Source organism: Gracilinanus agilis, chromosome 4 (genome assembly GCF_016433145.1).
Source record: "Gracilinanus agilis isolate LMUSP501 chromosome 4, AgileGrace, whole genome shotgun sequence".
NCBI classification, from domain to species: domain Eukaryota; kingdom Metazoa; phylum Chordata; class Mammalia; order Didelphimorphia; family Didelphidae; genus Gracilinanus; species Gracilinanus agilis.
The window spans coordinates 249,693,905-249,711,740 of record NC_058133.1 but is presented as its reverse complement, the minus strand read 5'-3'; positions in this window follow the sequence as shown (position 1 = coordinate 249,711,740).

Here is a 17,836-nt window from a genome sequence, read left to right as displayed (position 1 = left end):
AACAGGATTCCTTGGAGTGGTGTCGTCCTCCAATCTGTCAAGAAACCTTCTGTCTCTATAGAATGGACTTGGTGATTTTCCCAAAGAAGCTGTAATCCAGTGAGGGGTATGATCTTGGCAAGACTCAAAATCCAGGGATGGCGTTGGTTGATGCCTCAGATATGAATAGACAGGAATGATCTATCTCCTCAATGGAAGGGTCCTAGGATCTGATGACAGGAGAGCTCTGGGTTTTGGAAGATCTCTTCAGCTCTTAACTCTCCTGAGAGCTGTGGTTTGGAGGAAGCTTTCTATCTGGTAGAGTCAGAGGGCGGGCAGGGATGGGTACCAGGAGCTCCTCCCTATACTGCCATGTATTCAAGGGCGGGTGGGGAAGCCAGTTGGGCCTGAGTCTTGGGCCTTCAGGGAAATGTGTGTGTGTGTGTGTGTGTGTGTGTGTGTGTGTGTGTGTGTGTGTGTGTGCCTCTGTGTGTGTGTGTTTTTATGTCGGGGATCGGGGACTGGGTGGGGCAGGATTTTTATCAGACTAATAACCTCCTTTCTTAGCCTGCCCTGGGCAATCAAGGAGGGAAAGGTGACCCGCATTGGCTCTGAAATTTGCCTGTTGCCTAAAATATTCCTGGGTTGGAGGGCATCTCAGAGGAGTGGGGCAGAGAAAGGTAGCCCAAACTTACTATCCATCTAGTTGTCTGTATACCTCATTTTTTGGACAGGAACACTGGAAAAGAAGATGGGAAAATTAAGTTAAAGGTGAGAGAAGCAAGTGGAAGAAACATACATAGCATCCCTTTTCCTATACTAGCTGTGCCCAGACACCCAGAGAAATCTCAGAAGATGGAGAAGGAAGAAAGGAGAGGAAGAAGCACTAGAAAGGGTTGGCGGAGTGACTGCATTGAGAAGTTTGAACAAGAGGAATAAGTTAGGAACTCAGATCTATTGACTCCAAATCCAGTAGTAATCTACAACTGCCTAAATTCCCTGGGTTTTGCTCTAGATCTAAATTAACATTTGGGTCTACAAAGAATAGAGATTAAGAAACACATTGCTGCCCCTTCATTGAATCCTATGCTTGGAGGCTACTCCTTCCTTTCATCTGTGACTACTAGCCAATGAAATGCCAGAGACAAATTGCTATGACAATGTATTTAAGCTTTCTCAGGGACATCACTGAAGGGAGGAGCATTGGCAATGCCCAGAATCTCCCTAGAACAACGGTCGGCAACCTTTTTGGCCGTGAGAGCCATAAATGCCTGCGGAAGGAGGAAGATGGAGGCGGAAAGCACTGGAATATGGGGCGGGGGCTGAAGGACTCCCTGGGGCACATTCTGGGGCTCTGCCCGCACTGACCAGTGGGGAGGTGGAGCCAGATATGGCCTGAGAGCCATACATTGCCGACCCCTGCCCTAGAGTCTGAATGATTTCCTCAGGGCCATCTTTTGCTCCTCTCTACTTCCCATCCTGCACCAGGACTTGTGTGAAACACAGGCATGGGGTTAGGGTTCTGGTTGGGGCTGAGGTTGGAATAAAAGTTGGGCAAAGATTAGGATTTAAGGATAAAGTTAAGAAGAGTGATAAAATTAGAATTAGGATGAAGAAAGGAATGGGCTTTTTAGAGTGACTCTTAAGATTAGGGTTATGTGAAACTGAAAGACTTACAATGACATTAGAAGTAAGGGAATAGTTTAAACACAATTCCAAAGCACTTGTGATGAAACATCTCTCCACCTCTATATAAAGAGCTGATGGATTCAGACTACAGAATGAAGCATATTTTTTTCTCTTTTCTTTTATTATTTTTCTTTTCACCTGGCTAATGTGGGAATTTGCTTTGTATGACTTTACATATTTGTAATGGGTTTTGTTTTTCTTGCCTTCTTAATGGATTGGGAGAGAGGAAAGAGGGAGATTATGCAATACTGAAAATAAAATAAAATTGAAAAACTAAAAGCATGCAGTTAAAGTGAGGGACAGCAATAGATATAAAAGATAATAGGTAAAACTAGTTTTGATAGATTAACATAATTTTAAGGACAGGGTAAGGATTTAAGATGGGGACAAGAGGTAGGAGGAAGTTGATATTAGGGCTATGCTTCAGGAACAGGGTTAGGATCAAGGATTTGGATCAAGATTAGAGGCAGGGCTTAGAGTGATAGTAAAGGATAAGGTCATATGTATGCATATTTGGCTATGTATTTGGGGCTGGCCCTAGAGTGTGAGGAAGAAGATGGAAGAGGGAAGGAGGAGGAAGAAGAGGAAGCTCACATCAGTCATGTTCTCTATTGAATTCTTCTCACCCAAGGACTAATGACACCCCAGGACTGATGACAGCAAGGCTTGGAGCATTGACACCATAGTTAACTTTTCGTGATGCAAATTCTATGTAAAGTATTTGTGGTACCTGTGCCAAGCCTTTTCCCTGCTTTGGAAGGCTCTTCCCAGCACTATTTCTTCCACATCCACTAAGACTGGTGCCAACACTGGATTCATCATGTGGGTCATAGCCAAGGAAGTGTGTTTTCTATGTTTAGGATGAGTTCAAGATGCTGATAGTATCAGGGAAAATCATATTATTCACTTCCCTCTGCCCCACATTTTCTGTACATATGAAATTCAGTTACAGTAAATTGAAGGAGGCAGTGTTACAGAGTGGAAAGAAAAAGATTTTGTAGTTCTAGGATCTGAGTCCTTCTTCTACTTCCCATGTGACATTTAAGCATTCTGGACTGTTTTGTCATCAGTAAAGTGAAGGAACTGGATTTGATCATCTCTAAAGTCTGTTTTAACTCTAAATCTATGATTCTATTATTACAGCATAAGTAGTTTCTTCAGAAATCCATATTTGCTGATTGCTCGAAGACATCCTGGAAGGGGGAAAATGATGTCACAAGATAGCATTTTAAAATGTATGTTGGGAAAATGCTATTCCTTTTCCTTGATGGAATAGAGAACAGTTAGAGATATTTTCAACTCTTTCAATCCTACTGAAGCCTCCTCAAAATCACTGCCCAACACAAAACCCAGTCAATGAACATATACTAGAAATATTTCTGTATACAGTCAGTGCTGAGATCAGGAATAAGACTATGAAAAGATTCAGGATGGGAATAGGATTAGAGTCAGTCAATAAATATTTGTACTTGTTTATTCAGTTGTGTCTGACTCTTTGGTTGTAAACCAAGTTCCCTTGCCTTCTGGAATATCATATTTCAAGCCTTCCAGTCCTTTGATGTGGAAGCTACCAGATCCTATGTAATCCTGATTGGTGCTCCATGATGACTAAATTGTTTCTTTCTGGCAATTAGAAGTATTTTTAACTTGGCCTGGGAGCTCTTGAACTTGGCTATAATATACCTGGGAGTTGTCATTTTGGGATTTATTGTGGGAGGTGACATGGGGATTCTTTCAGTCTCTATTTTATCTTCTTATTCAAGGATATTAGGGCAGTTTTCTTTTATAATTTCTTATAATATGGTGTCTAGGCTTTTCTTTGGTCATGAATTTCAAGTAGTCTGATAATTCTTAAATTGTCTCTCCTGGATCTATTTTCCATGTCAGTTGTTTTTTCAATGAGATATTTCACATTTTCTTCTATTTTTTCATCCTTTTGATTTTATTGTTTCCTGATATCTTGTAAATAGCTTCTATTTGCCCAATTCTAATTTTTAAAGACTGAATTTCTTCCATGATCTTTTGATCCTCCTTTTCCATTTGATCTAATATTCTTTTCATGTCACTTTTTTCTTCATTGGATTCTTTTGCCTCTTTTTCCAGTAGGTCAATTCTGGTTTTTAAACTGTTGTTTTATTTTCCCCATTTTTCTTCAAACTGTTTTGTTTGATTTTTAAAATCCTTTTTGAGTTCTTCCCAAGTGTGAGCCCAATTTCTGTGTTTTTTTGAGGTTTTGCTTGTAGTTCCTTATATCCCATCATCCTCTGTTGTTTCTACTCTCTGTCTTTTTTCCCTTATAGGAGCTTTCTACAGTTACCTTCTTTTTCTGTTGTTTACTCATTTTCTCTGCCTTTGTGTCTCTCTGTGTGTGTGTTTTTGGCCTGTGGGCTGTAAGCTCTCTCCTCTGCTCATTGACTCTATTAAGCTAATCTGCCCTGGGGCTGTCTTCAGCATCAGAGGCCTGAAGATGCCCAGTCAGATAGACCCCTGGTCCTCCCTGACAGCTGTTGTTGGGGCACAGGACCTCAAGGGGTATATTTGAGATGCTCCTCTGCAAGTGTATCCCCCATCCCAGCATCCCAAAGTCAGCCTATGCCTAATCATAGATCCCAATGCAGCAGTTATGGAGGGGTAGTCAACCAGGATTTCTTTGTGTGCAATTTTATCTCTGGTCCCCCTCTTATCCCATGAAAATTGACTCTTTCTGCCTAATTTTCAAATTGTGTTCAGCAGGAGAGGCCTGTGACTCCATCTTTCTGTTGGATTTAGGTTCCTGTCTTTTTTAAATGCGTTTTAAAAGTTAATATGGACGGATAACAGAGCAATTTCAGTTTTGCTGCTACTGAGCTGCCATCTTGGCCCTGCCCCTCGTGTCTGGCTCTTTGGGACCCTATCAGGTTTATTTTCCAGTTCGTTTGATAAATAAATAAACTGAGGCAAACAGGGTGAAGTGACTTGCTCAGGGTCACACAATGACTGAAACCAGATTTGAACTCAGGCAGATGAGGCTACCTGACTGCAGTCCCAGCATTCTATTCACTGTACCACCTAGCTATCTCAAATAAGCATTTTTAAAGTGTTTGAGGCACTGTACTGAGTGCTAGGGATATAAAAGGTAAAAGACAGATGATCCCTGCCTCAAGGAACTTCCATTCTAATGGAGGAGACAATATGCAAATGACTCCATATAGACAAGATATATACTGAGCAGATGGAAGGTTATATTAGAAAGAGGACACCAGCTCTGGGATGGAGAGTGGAGGAAAAGGGGAGGAGGGAGAAAAGTCTTTTAATAAAGGTAGAATTTGAGCTGAGTCCTTGATGAAAGTCAGAATAGATAGATGAAAGAGGAAGGGCATTCCAAACATGGAGTATAGCCAGTGCAAAGGCATAGAAACAGGAGATGGGGGGTTTCCTGTGCTAAGAACAAGAAAGTAGATGATGTTAGATGGTAAAGAATGTGGAAAGGAGTAAAGTGTAAGAAGAATGGAAAAGTACAAAGGAGTCAGGTTGTAAAGTACTTTAAATGCCAAGCAGAGAGATGACTTTCTGTTTGCACCTGGAGGTAATAAGGAGACTGAAGTTTATTGCTGATATTGTCGGGACAAATCACATAGCTTTACTTCCCCATCTCTCAAATTTTCTGTATATGTGAAATCTGGACAGGGTGTGTGTATATGTGTGTATGCATATTGTTAAAAAGCTAGCTGGCTCACCAAAAACTGTTAAAAAGAAATGAAAAGGGGGCAGCTGGGTAGCTCAGTGGAGTGAGAGTCAGGCCTAGAGACAGGAGGTCCTAGGTTCAAACCCGGCCTCAGCCACTTCCCAGCTGTGTGACCCTGGGCAAGTCACTTGACCCCCATTGCCCACCCTTACCACTCTTCCACCTATAAGACAATACACCGAAGTACAAGGGTTTTAAAAAAAAAAAAAGGAAAAAAAGAAAGAAATGAAAAGGAAGATAGAAGATATATATCTCTATATATCTTTATCTTTATATCTTCCTCTGGATCTTGGAGAACTGGATGGTATAGATGGATCTCAGAGATAATATAAATGAAGGAGGGATTATATGCCCTGCCTAAGCTGGCTGTAGTTGGTGAGGGAGAAAGCATACTTTCCTCTCACAGTTGTTGTTGGTAAAGTCTATGTCTCTCCTCCCTGACAATCTTGGTTGACTAAGCTTGTCAGTTCTTCTCTTCTAACATCTGGCCAGACTGGGAACCCTTGAGAGGTTGTGAGGATGATTAACCTCTCTAGGTCCCAACCTGAGGTTGGATTAGTTGTTGGTAAGGGCTATTGATTTGCTATTGGAAACATTGTTATCTGACTGTGTATTGATCTCCCCTTCCCAAGGGCTTTGGTATAATAACCACTCAGGAAAGGTACTTGTTGGTAAACACTATATTAAATCTATTGCTGGGGTAAGGAAACAAGGTAGTAGGATTGAGGATTCAGGAACCCTATTGCTAATTGATTGGCTATTAATCTAAGTTGTTGATCAAGGTCTGGAGATGACTAGGTTTGTAGACACTGGAGGTTTTTCACCCTTTCACTAACTCTGACCTGACTTGGCCACAGCCCAGCCAGAGATTAGGGAAGGCTATTTGATGATGTTGATAGATGAATCAGTAAACTCTCTCAGCTCTGATATCAATGATGTTGATAGATGAATCAGTAAACTCTCTCAGCTCTGATATCAATGATGTTGATTGATTACTAGCTCTCTCAGTAGGATAACAGGTCACAGGTTTCAGGCCTACCCTTTCACCTTTTACCTCCCACCTTCCCAAGTCCCTGCTCCAATCTGAGCTGACTTGTGTTGTCACTTAGGGGTATTTATAAGCCAACTGCTTTTTGCCCTTGGCTCACAGCGCCTGGGAACATTCCAAGATCCTCAACTGCCGGTCCTGTCATTCAAAGTGGTATCCATCTTGTCCCAGATAATGATTTTAACAATATACATGTGTGTATGCATATACGCCTGTGTGTGTGGTGAGGGGATGACATAATCTGATCTACACTTTAGGAAAAACTCTGAATGGAAGATGAACAGGAGTGGGTAGAGATTTGAGGCAGAAACCAACCAAAAGGCAATTGCAGGGGCAGCTAGGTAGCTTAATAGATTGAGAGTTTAGGCCTAGGGACAGGAGGTCCTGTGTTCAAATCTAGCTTCAGACAATTCCTAGTTGGATGACCCTAAGCAAGTCACTTAATCTCAGTTGCCTAGCCCTTACTACTCTTCTGCCTTGGAACCAATATTGGATTCCAAGGCAGAAGAGTAGTAAGGGATCCTAAGATGAAAGTCAAGGGTTTTAATTTTTAAAGAAAGGCAATTGCAACAGTCCAGGTGAGAGAAGATGAAGACTTATGCCAAAGTGTTGCCTGAGTGGAGAGAAGGTAACATATACAATAGATGTTGTGAAGGTGGAAAGTGAAAGACTTGGGAACAGATTATGTAGAGTGAGTTGAGAATGATACCAAATTTGTGAGGCTAAAAATAAAATGAAAAAAAATTGTGAGGCTAGGTAATTTTGAGTGGTCACTGGGAAGACGGTGGATGTTCTCAACAGAGTAAGGAATTTAGAAGAGTAGAGTTTGGAAGTAAAAATAAAGAGTTCCATTTGGGGCATGTTGAATTGGAGATACTTAAGTAAGGGACAACCAGTTCAAGATATATAAAAGACAGTTGGTAATGTGAGACTGGAGCTCAGGAGAGAAGTTAGGGCTGTATAGATAGATCTGGGAATCATTGCATAGAGTGATAATTGAATCCTTCGAAACTGATGAGATCCCTAAACAAAATAGATATTGGATAAGAAGAGGGCCCAAGAGAAATTATTATGAGATATTTATTGGGAAAGGGTGTAATCTAGATTGAAAACTAATGAAGGAAATTGAGAAAGACTAGTCTGACAGGTAGGAGAACCAGGAGATAACAATGTCACAAAAGCCTTGAGAAAAGAGAGTAATCCAGGAGAAGAGGGTGATCATCAGAGTCAAAGGCTGAAGAGAGGTCAAGGAGGACCTTTTTCTACCTCAAGAAGATTGAGGTCTTGGGGCTGGGGGGAGGGAGGTAGCTCAGTGGATTGAGAGCTGGCCTAGAGACTGGAGATCCTAGGTTCAAATCTGACCTTAGATGCTTCCTAGCTGTGTGACCCTGGGTAAGTCACCCCCATTTCCTAGCCCTTACTGTTCTGCCTTGGAACCAATACATAGTATTGATTCTAAGATGAAGAGGTTTAAAAAAAAAAAGAAGGTTGAGGTCTGAGAAAAGGTCAGCGATGAGGTTAATATTTTAGGAATATAAGGATTAAGTACCTGATTACCTGTCATTTTGGAACTAAATTCAAGGATAGAGATAAAAGATTGGGTTAGTGCTAAACTCTTCAGTTTATAGAGATTGGGGATTGGGAATAAAATTAGGAATGACTTAAGCAATAGGGGTAGAATTTAAAAATGGGTCTTAGGGTAGAAAACAAAGTCCCATATATACCAAAATAGTCCTATTTTTTTTCAGATAACAAAGAACTGGAAACAAAATCAATTCCCATTGAGTGGGAAATGACTAAACAAACTGAAGTAATTGGATGTTATGGAATGTTACTATGCCATAAGGAAAAACAGATTTGGAGAATTGGAGAAGAATAGCAAAACTTAGAATTGATATAGAGTAAAGTAAATAGAACCAAGAAAGCAACATATTAGCTGTGTGACCTTGGCCAAGTCACTTAATCTCTGTCTGCCTCAATTCTCTCATCTGTTAAATGGGAATAATAATGCCTCCCTGAGTTGTGATGATAAAATGAGATAATATTTATAAAGTGCTTTCCAGACATTAATATACAATAATGTAGGATAGTCAACTGTAAATTACTTTACTGTCAACAAAGCAGGTACCAGGGTCTCATGATGAAAAAGGGTATCCACCACCATAGAAGGAACAGATGAAGTCCCATTGCAGATTGAAACATATCATTTTTCACCTTGTTTCCTCCATCAATTTTTTTCTAGTGTTAACAATGTTTACCTTGCGTTACAACATGATGAACATGGAATATAACATATGTAATATACAATATAATATATGTAAAACCTATTTTAAAAAAAACAAAGAAAACTATTGTGATATAAGAAATGGTAAACAGGATGAGATCAGGAAAACCTGGAAAGACTTATATGAATTGATGCAAAGTGAAGTGAACAGAACCAGAACAGTCTATACAATACTAGAAATATTGTAGGATGATCAACTGTGAAGGACTAAACTATTATTAGCAAAACAAGGTTCCAATATAACCTCAAGGACTTATGATAAACAAATAAACAGACAAACGAAAATCACTATCCACAACCAAATAAGAAACCATTGGAATCTGATTGCAGATCAAAGCACGCTATCCTTTACTTTATTTCTTTCATAAGTTTTTTTATTATATATGTGATACGTGTCTTTAGTCACAATATAGGAAATATGTAAATATGTATTGCATGGAAGCACTGGTATAACCTATATCAGACTATTTACTGCCTTGGTGGGGTGGGGGAGGAGCAAGGAAAAGAATCCAAATCATACATTATCAAAAATTGTTTCTATAAATAATTTTTTAAAAATAAAATTGAATTAAAAATTAATAACCTTAAAGCATTATATAATGTTAGCTACCATTTTATTTATAGACTTATTTAGTCATTTTAGTTATATCCAACTCTTTGTGATCCAATTTTGTGGTTTTCTTAACAAAGATACTCCAGGGGTTTGCCATTTCCTTCTCTAGCTCTTGACAGAGGAAGAAACTGAGCCAAGCAGAATGAAGTGACTTGCCCAAGGTCACACAGCTAATAAGTGTCTATGGCCAGATTTGAATTCATGAAGATTAATCTTCCTGATTTCAATCCCAGTACTCTGTCCACTGGGTCATCTATAGACTATAACAACATAAATCATTTCAGAGATAGGAACTAGAAAGTACCCAAAATCACTTATTAAAATATTGTATGCTGTCAAAAAGGAAAAGTATACTAGGAAACAAATGTGAAGGAAAAATAAGAAGCATCAATAAAAAAGAGAAGGAAAAAAGGAAAAAATAGATCTTGGTTTAGGAGAACATTATACGCATTAACTGAAACATTGTGGGATGATTAAGTGTGATTGACTTTGCTTTAAAAGCAATGCAATGATCCAGGACAATTCTGAGGGTCTTATTTATTTTTTATTTTTAAATATTTTTCCATGGTTACATCATTCATTTTCTCTTCTTCTCCTCTTCCCTCCTTCCAGAGCTGTCAAGCAATTCCACTGGGTATGAGGCATGCAAAGAAATATGGAAAGATCAATATGAAAAATGCAGAGAGGAAAAATCTGAACCAAAAGAATGGAGTCCATATTAACTATGAACACATAAGTGGAAAAGTGAGGAAGAATGAAAAAACAAAGAATCATTTTATGAACTTAGAGGGAGTGGCTGGAAAGCTATTGTGAAGATTAGTGCACTGAATGAATTCATTTAAATGTAGATAGTTACTAAACAAGTTTAGTTGGTTGTATTGATGTTCAATGTTAAATTTTTAATAAAACATTTTCAAGAAGAAAAATGTAAGCTTCTTTCTTGGTAAAATTCCCTTTTTGACCTCTGCATTCCACAATCAACAACCGCAAACATTTTAAAGCATTAAGAAAAAAAGGGAAGAGAACAGAGCAAGAAATAAGAACAAAGGGCAGTACAATGGATAGAACATATAGAAATCAGTTCCAATCTGCCCCATAACACTAACTGTATAACCCTGTGTAAGTCGCTTAATTTCGATTTGCCTCAGTTTCCTAAATTGAAGAATGGAGATAATGGCACCTATCTCCCACAACTGTGATGAGAATTAAATGAAATAATTTGTAAAATACTTAGTATAGAGCCTGACACATAGGAAGTATTTAATGAAAATTTGTTTTCTTCCTTTCTTTTAAAAGAAATATAACCAAGATTAGAAGGGAAACAACAAACTGGGGAAACGTTTTTATAACAAATGTCTGTGATACAATCGAATGTAATAGCAGCAATGCAATAATCCAGGACAATTCTGAGGGAATTATGAGAAAGAATGCTATTCACATCCAGAGAAAGAACTGTGGAAGTCGAAACACAGAAGAAAGACAAATGCTTGATCACATGAGTCGATGGGGATATGATTGGGGATGTAGACTCTAAGGGATCACCCTAATGCAAATATTAATAATATGGAAATAGGTCTTGATCAATAACATATGTAAAACCCAGTGGAATTGCTTGTTGGCTACAGGTGTGGGGGGAAGGAGTGGAGGGAAAGAACATAAATCATGGAAACATGGAAAAATATTCTAAATAAATTAATTAAATAAAAATTTTAGAAAAAACCCACAAATATCTGTGATAGAGCTCTAAATTCTCAAATTTAAAAATTTGACTTAGTCAAATTTTTAAGAATACAAACCATTTCCCAATTCACAAATGGTCAAAGAATATAAACAAGCAATTTTCAGTTGAAGAAATCAAAGCCACTAATAATCATATGGAAAAAGTTCTAAGTCACTCTTGATTAGAGAAATGCTAATTAAAATAACTCTGAGGTACCACCTCACACCTAACAGGTTGGCTAATATGACAGCAAAGGAAAGTAATAAATGTTGGAGCAGGTGTGGCAAAATTGTGACACTAATGCATTGCTGCTGGTGGAATTGTGAATTGATCCAACCATTCTGGAAGGTAATCTGGAACTATGCCCAAAGGGCTTTAAAAGACTGCCTGCCCTTTGATCCAGCCATAGCACTGCTGGATTTATATCCCAAAGAGATAATAAGGAAAAAAGACTTGTACAAAAATATTTATAGCTGCGCTCTTTGTGGTGGCAAAAAATTGGAAAACAAGGGGATATCCATTGATTGGGGAATGACTGAACAAATTGTGGTATCTGATGGTGATGGAATATTATTGTGCTGAAAATAATAATGAGCTGGAGGAATTCCACGTGAACTGGAAAGACCTCCAGGAATTGATGCAGAGTGAAAGGAGCAGAATCAGGAGAACCTAATACACAGAGACAGATACACTGTGGCACAATCAAATGTAATGGACTTCTCTACTAGCAGCAATGAAATGATCCAGGACAATTCTGAAGGACTTATGAGAAAGAATGCTGTCCACACCCAGAGAAAGAACTGTGGGAGTAGAAATGCAGAAGAAAAAGATATGATTGATCACATGGTTTGATGGGGATATGATTGGGGATATTGACTTTAAATGATCACTCTATTGCAAACAGAGAAGAAGAGAGAGGGAGGAAAGGAAAAAAGGAATAAAGGAAGAAGAAATGAAGGAAGGAAGGAAAGGAAAAGAAACATAAAATGATACATTTTCTATCCACTATGCCAAGCTGCCTCCCCATAATTTTATAGATTCTACAATATAGAAGCTAAGCCTTCAACAATGGCCCAGGCCTGGAAGGAAAAGGAGAGGCTTTTCTAATAAAAGAGATGTTCAAGTAAAAATTAGAGTTTTTTAAGGAGTCAAATTACCAGTAAAAGTCAAGGAATTAGGGTGTGGCAGGGGACAGGGGCCTCCAGGATGGACCATGCTGAAGGTTGAGACCATGGGGGACATTTTGGGTCTTGTGTTTCCTTATAGTAGGGTTCATAACCTTTATCTGTGGACTTATTTGACAGTATGGTGAAGCCGATGGACCCTTTCCCAGAATAATGTTTTTAAGTGCATAAAATAAAATGTATAAGATTACGGAGGAAACCAATTATATTGAAATAAAATTCTCTATATATAAATATTGATAACTTTATTTCAATATGATTGGCATATAAATATATAAATGTCCTAAAATTGTAGGGGTGACTAGGTGGCTTAATGGATAGAGAGATAGGAAGTCCTGGGTTCAAATCCTCAGATACTTTCTAGCTATGTGACTCTGGACAAATCACTTTGCTCCAATTATGTGGCTCTTCCTGTTCTTCTGCCTTGGAATCAATACTTAGTATCAATTCTAAGACAAAAGTTAAGGGTTTTTAAAAAATAAAATAAATTGGGGGGCAGCTGGGTAGCTCAGTGGAGTGAGAGTCAGGCCTAGAGACAGGAGGTCCTAGGTTCAAACCCGGCCTCAGCCACTTCCCAGCTGTGTGACCCTGGGCAAGTCACTTGACCCCCATTGCCCACCCTTACCAATCTTCCACCTATGAGACAATATACCAAAGTACAAGGGTTAAAAATAAAATAAAATAAATTGCAGTGTATTAGTACATATATATGTGTATATGTATAAATATATATTTAATATATTTATATAATTGAAAGATAAGTTTATGGGCCCCCTCAGATTAAGAGCCTCAGCCTTATGGGATGGTGTTAGGGTTAGTTAAAGTTAGGGTAAGAGATATATTTTGGGTTTACATAAGAAATGAAGGATAAGAATAGGATCATGATTAATGTTGGGGTGTGGGTAGACACTAAATAGGAAGCCAGCTGGACACAGAGTTGGAATTCATACATGGTTGTGAGTTTGAATTCAGTTATTATCTTCATTGGGGAAGTCACTTTGATTCTACAGATCTCAGTTTCTTCATTAGTAAAATAAAGAAATTGGACTAGATAACCTATAAAATCTCTTCTAGATTTAGCAATCTATTATTCTCTAGTTAGTGTTAAAAATAGACGAAGTCAGTGGAAGATTGGTTGAGTCCTGATGACAGGATAATTTCCTGAACAAACACATGAACACATGAATCCCTCCTGCTAATAGTTCATTTCCTTATTAAGTTTCTATCCAGGTTCAAAGAAGTCTGGGGGAAGGACAGGTCAGAAATTCTCTTTCTAATAAACTTCCCCAACTTTCTACCTTCCCCCTTTCTCAGTCTAAGTAGACAAAAGTTTCCTTTTCATTTTTGATTAACATTCCTTTTCTCAATAGCAAACTTAGCACTTATAGATTTAGACACAAAGAATCATAAACGCTTATAAACTTTAATAGCAGACCATACACTTTATATTTCAACTAGCATTTAAAGTTATAGGTTTTCACTTATATATAATTAATAGAATGGCTACAACCAAGGTGACTGAATGAATCTCAAACTCTCCCTACCCTTCCTCTAACTGGTTGGAGGGGAAATCATAAGTGCAAGGATCAGATAGGTAAAGTTCAGGGTTTTCTCTTACAGTGCTAGATCCTGGTAGGCTTAGCAGTCTCTTTTGGGGGCTGTCTGAAGAACTAGATAATCATTTCTCCTCTCATCTCTCTCCCCATATCCCATATATTCTCTGTCACACTATGAGGTCATGCCACCTGCTTTCTTCATTTTTTTGGTCACAAGGGTAGTGCCCAGTCCTTAGTTCTCCAGATTCCTAATGGGTTATCAAGAGAAGCACGGGGTTCTAGAGTTGTTCACAGTCCTCCTTCTCCTCTGCATCTCTGCTGGATAGTTTCATAACAAAAACTTCCCCTGGAGACTTGGGGTACTCTAGGTAAAATGCATGGGGAGCTCCACCAAGATATTATCTTCCACCTTGTAAAAAGGAATTCTTTGTTCTCTTTGAGTTTATACTTGTGAAAGGGAATCCCTTATTTTCTTTGTCTAGCTGGAGCTAACACTTTGGTTAACAATACCTTAAGTACCCCTACTTAGTACCTCACAAGATTGTGAGGACAGGATTAACTCTCCTTTGTCTACCTTTTGATTAAATCAACAAAAGTTTGAATTAGGAGGAGGAGCTTCCCAAACCACTTAGAGAATTCACACCCTCAGAAACTCAACCAGTCAGGAATCTGTGAGTCCTTTTGATGAGTATTCACCCCTCCAGAAGGTGAGAACTAGTTCCTACAAACTGTCCCCTGGGCAGTGCTAGACAATTTGGAAGCTGTGGTTGGCCCCTATGAAAAGAGGAAGAGACAAGAATCCACTATAAAAGGCCCTGAATTTCTGGTACTAGAGGAGGAAGCTGATTCCAAGAAGGAAGTCAACTTAAAGGAGAAAGATTGACTCAAGGAAGAAAGCTGGAGTAATTGTCTTGACCTGCCTTTTGGAGGGAACTTGGGTGAGTGGATAGCTGACTTTCCCTTCCTATCTTCTGGAGAAAGTTTAATTTTAGTTGAAGGTCAACAAGTCCTAGCTGAGTTGAGCAACAGAGCAATATTTAGTTAGATAGGCTAATATCTTCTCTACCCTTTTGTATTTCTCTGCTTTCACTCTTTCCACCTCTTTTGTAAATAAAAGCTATTAAAGTCATTTCTACTTTGGGCAATAATACTTTGAATCGGCAACCACCACTATTATTTATAATCTTCATACGTTTTAGCCAAACCATTAAAATTTAATCATTACAACCTATCTCATCAGGGTTCTATAAATCTGAAGCTAGACTTGCAGTGATTCCCAAAGTGGGCGCCGCTGCCCCCTGGTGGGTGCTGCAGTGATCCAGGGGAGCAGTGATGGCCACAGATGCATTTATCTTTCCTACTAATTGCTATTAAAATTTAAAAAAAATTTAATTTCCAGGGGGCTAAGTAATATTTTTTTCTGGAAAGGGGATGGTAGGTCAAAAAAGTTTGGAAACCACTGAGCTAGAGGTTCAGGTTTAGAGCATGAGGAGGGTTGTGACTATGAAATTGGGCCTCTTTGTCCTTTTTCATCATCTTATAGGCTTTATCCAGGAATTCCCACATTCTCTTCCAGCCTGGTTCTCTTTCCATACCTGTCTTCCTCCTGCATGTTCCCATCTCCAACCTTGGCTTACAACTAAATGTCGACACCATAATTCCTGGAAAAAGGCCTACCTGGGCTCTGGAACTGGTTTTCATGTGCCTAAGAGTAAAAATTAGGTATGACACTGTACAATATTCCAATATAAGAAGGGCTAGTGCATGGAGGTGGGCTTCAGAGAAAAGGGTAGGAGGAAAGTTTAACAATCTAATTGAATGGGGGCACCTGGATGGCTCAATGGATTGAGAGTCAGGCCTAGAGAAGGGAGGTCCTAGGTTCAAATCTGGCCTCAGACACTTCCTAGCTGTGTGACCCTGGGCAAGTCACTTAACCCCCATTGCCTAGCCTATACCACTCTTCAGAACCAATACACAGTATTGGTTCTAAGACAGAGGGTAAGAGTTTAAAAAAAAACTAATTGAATGCTTATTAGCTCTGGGAGGGTGGAGGGAAAGAAAATCATGTAAAAATATTTTAAGAATAAAATGAATATTAAAAAATAAAAATCTAATTAAAAATGAAAGGATTTAGGGAACTCCTATGAAGTCTATAGGTTCTATTTGTGTTCTCCAAGAGGGCAAACCCATATTTCCAAATTATTGGTTCTAAGGGCCCTTCCAACTGGATAGTCTAAGATCTATCATAAGAGCAAAACATGGTTCTTTTTTATTTTTTAGAAAAATTTTCCATGGTTCCATGATTCATGTTTTTACTTTCCTCTTCACCCCCTCAAACTCACCCCCCCCCATAGCTGAGGCACATTTCCACTGGTTTTAACATGTGTCATCTATCAAGACCTATTTCCATATTATTGATATTGGTGTGGTCATTTTGAGTCCACATCCTCAATCATGTCATCATCAACCCAAGTGTTCAAGCGGTTGTTTTTCTTCTGTGTTTCCACTCCTGCAGTTCTTCCTCTGAATGTGGGTAGGGTTCTTTTCCATAAATCCCTCAGAATTGTCCTGGGTCATTGCATTGCTGCTAGTACAGACGTCCATTACATTCAATTTTACCATAATATATCAGTCTCTGTGTACAATGTTCTTCTGGCTCTGCTCCTTTCTCTCTGCATCAGTTCCTGGAGGTCTTTCCAGTTCACATGGAATTCCTCCAGTTTATTATTCCTTTGAGCACAATAGTATTCCATCACCAGCACATACCACAATTTGTTCAACCATTCCCCAATAGAAGGGCATACCCTCCTTTTCCAGTTTTTTGCTACCACAAAGAGCGCACCTATAAATATTTTTGTTCAAGTCTGTTTATCTATGATCTCTTTGGGGTACAAACCCAACAATGGTATGGCTGGATCAAAGGACAGGCAATCTTTTATCGCTCTTTGGGCATAGTTCCAAATTGCCATCCAGAATGGTTGGATCAATTCACAACTCCACCAGCAGTGCATTAATGCCCCAATTTTGCCACATCCCCTCCAACATTCATTACTCTCCCCTGCTATGATTTTAGCCAATCTGCTAGGTGTGAGGTGGTACCTCAGAGTTGTTTTGATTTGCATTTCTCTAATTATTAGAGATTTAGAACACTTTCTCACGTGCTTATTGATACTTTTGATATTTTTATCTGAAAATTATGGCTCTTGATCTTTCAGATCATCATGTCCCAGGAACCAGAACTATTCCTTTATAAAATTCAGTGGCACTTAGTATCTAGAACACTATGGTCATTAGTGCTAACAACTTGCACATCAACTATTACAGGCATTTAGTATGCCAATGTGTTGAGCTGCCAACTTACTTCTAAACAGCATTTTAGTGGCCAATAAGGGCCCACAGTTCCTTTCTAATGGGAACTGAGTGGTGAGGACACAAAACTGTTTGAAGGTCCCTTGGTAGTCAGCTTTGACAGTAGGGATGTATTGACTTCATGCCTCCTCTTCCTTTCCCCTGAAGCCCCTGTTCCTCATACTAGGAATGCTGGATCCCTCCCCACCTCCACCTTATGGCTTCCTTCAAGACTCAAATCCTACCTTCTGCAAGAGTCCTTTCTTAGTCTACCCTCTCCCGAACACTGCCTCCTTCTCCCATCCAGTGACTTCCTTCTGAGATTATCTCCAATTTGTATGTACATTTGCATGTATATAATTGTTGCACGTGCATGTCGTTTCTCCCATTAGAATTTGAGCTCCTGGGACAGTTAGGTAGCCCAATGGATAGAGCACCAGGCCTAGAGTTGGGAGGATCTGGATTTAAATCTGGCATTAGATACTTCTTAGTTGTGTGACCCTAGGCAAGTCACTTAATTCCATTTCCCTAGTCCTTGCTGTTCTTAGAATTAATAATAAGGAAAAAGGTAAGGATTAAAAAAGAATGTAAGCTCCTCAAGGGTGGTTTTTGTCTTTATTTATACCACCCATAATTTGAGCATAGTACCTGGCACATACATTATAAATAAAAATTAATCTTGGAGACTTTA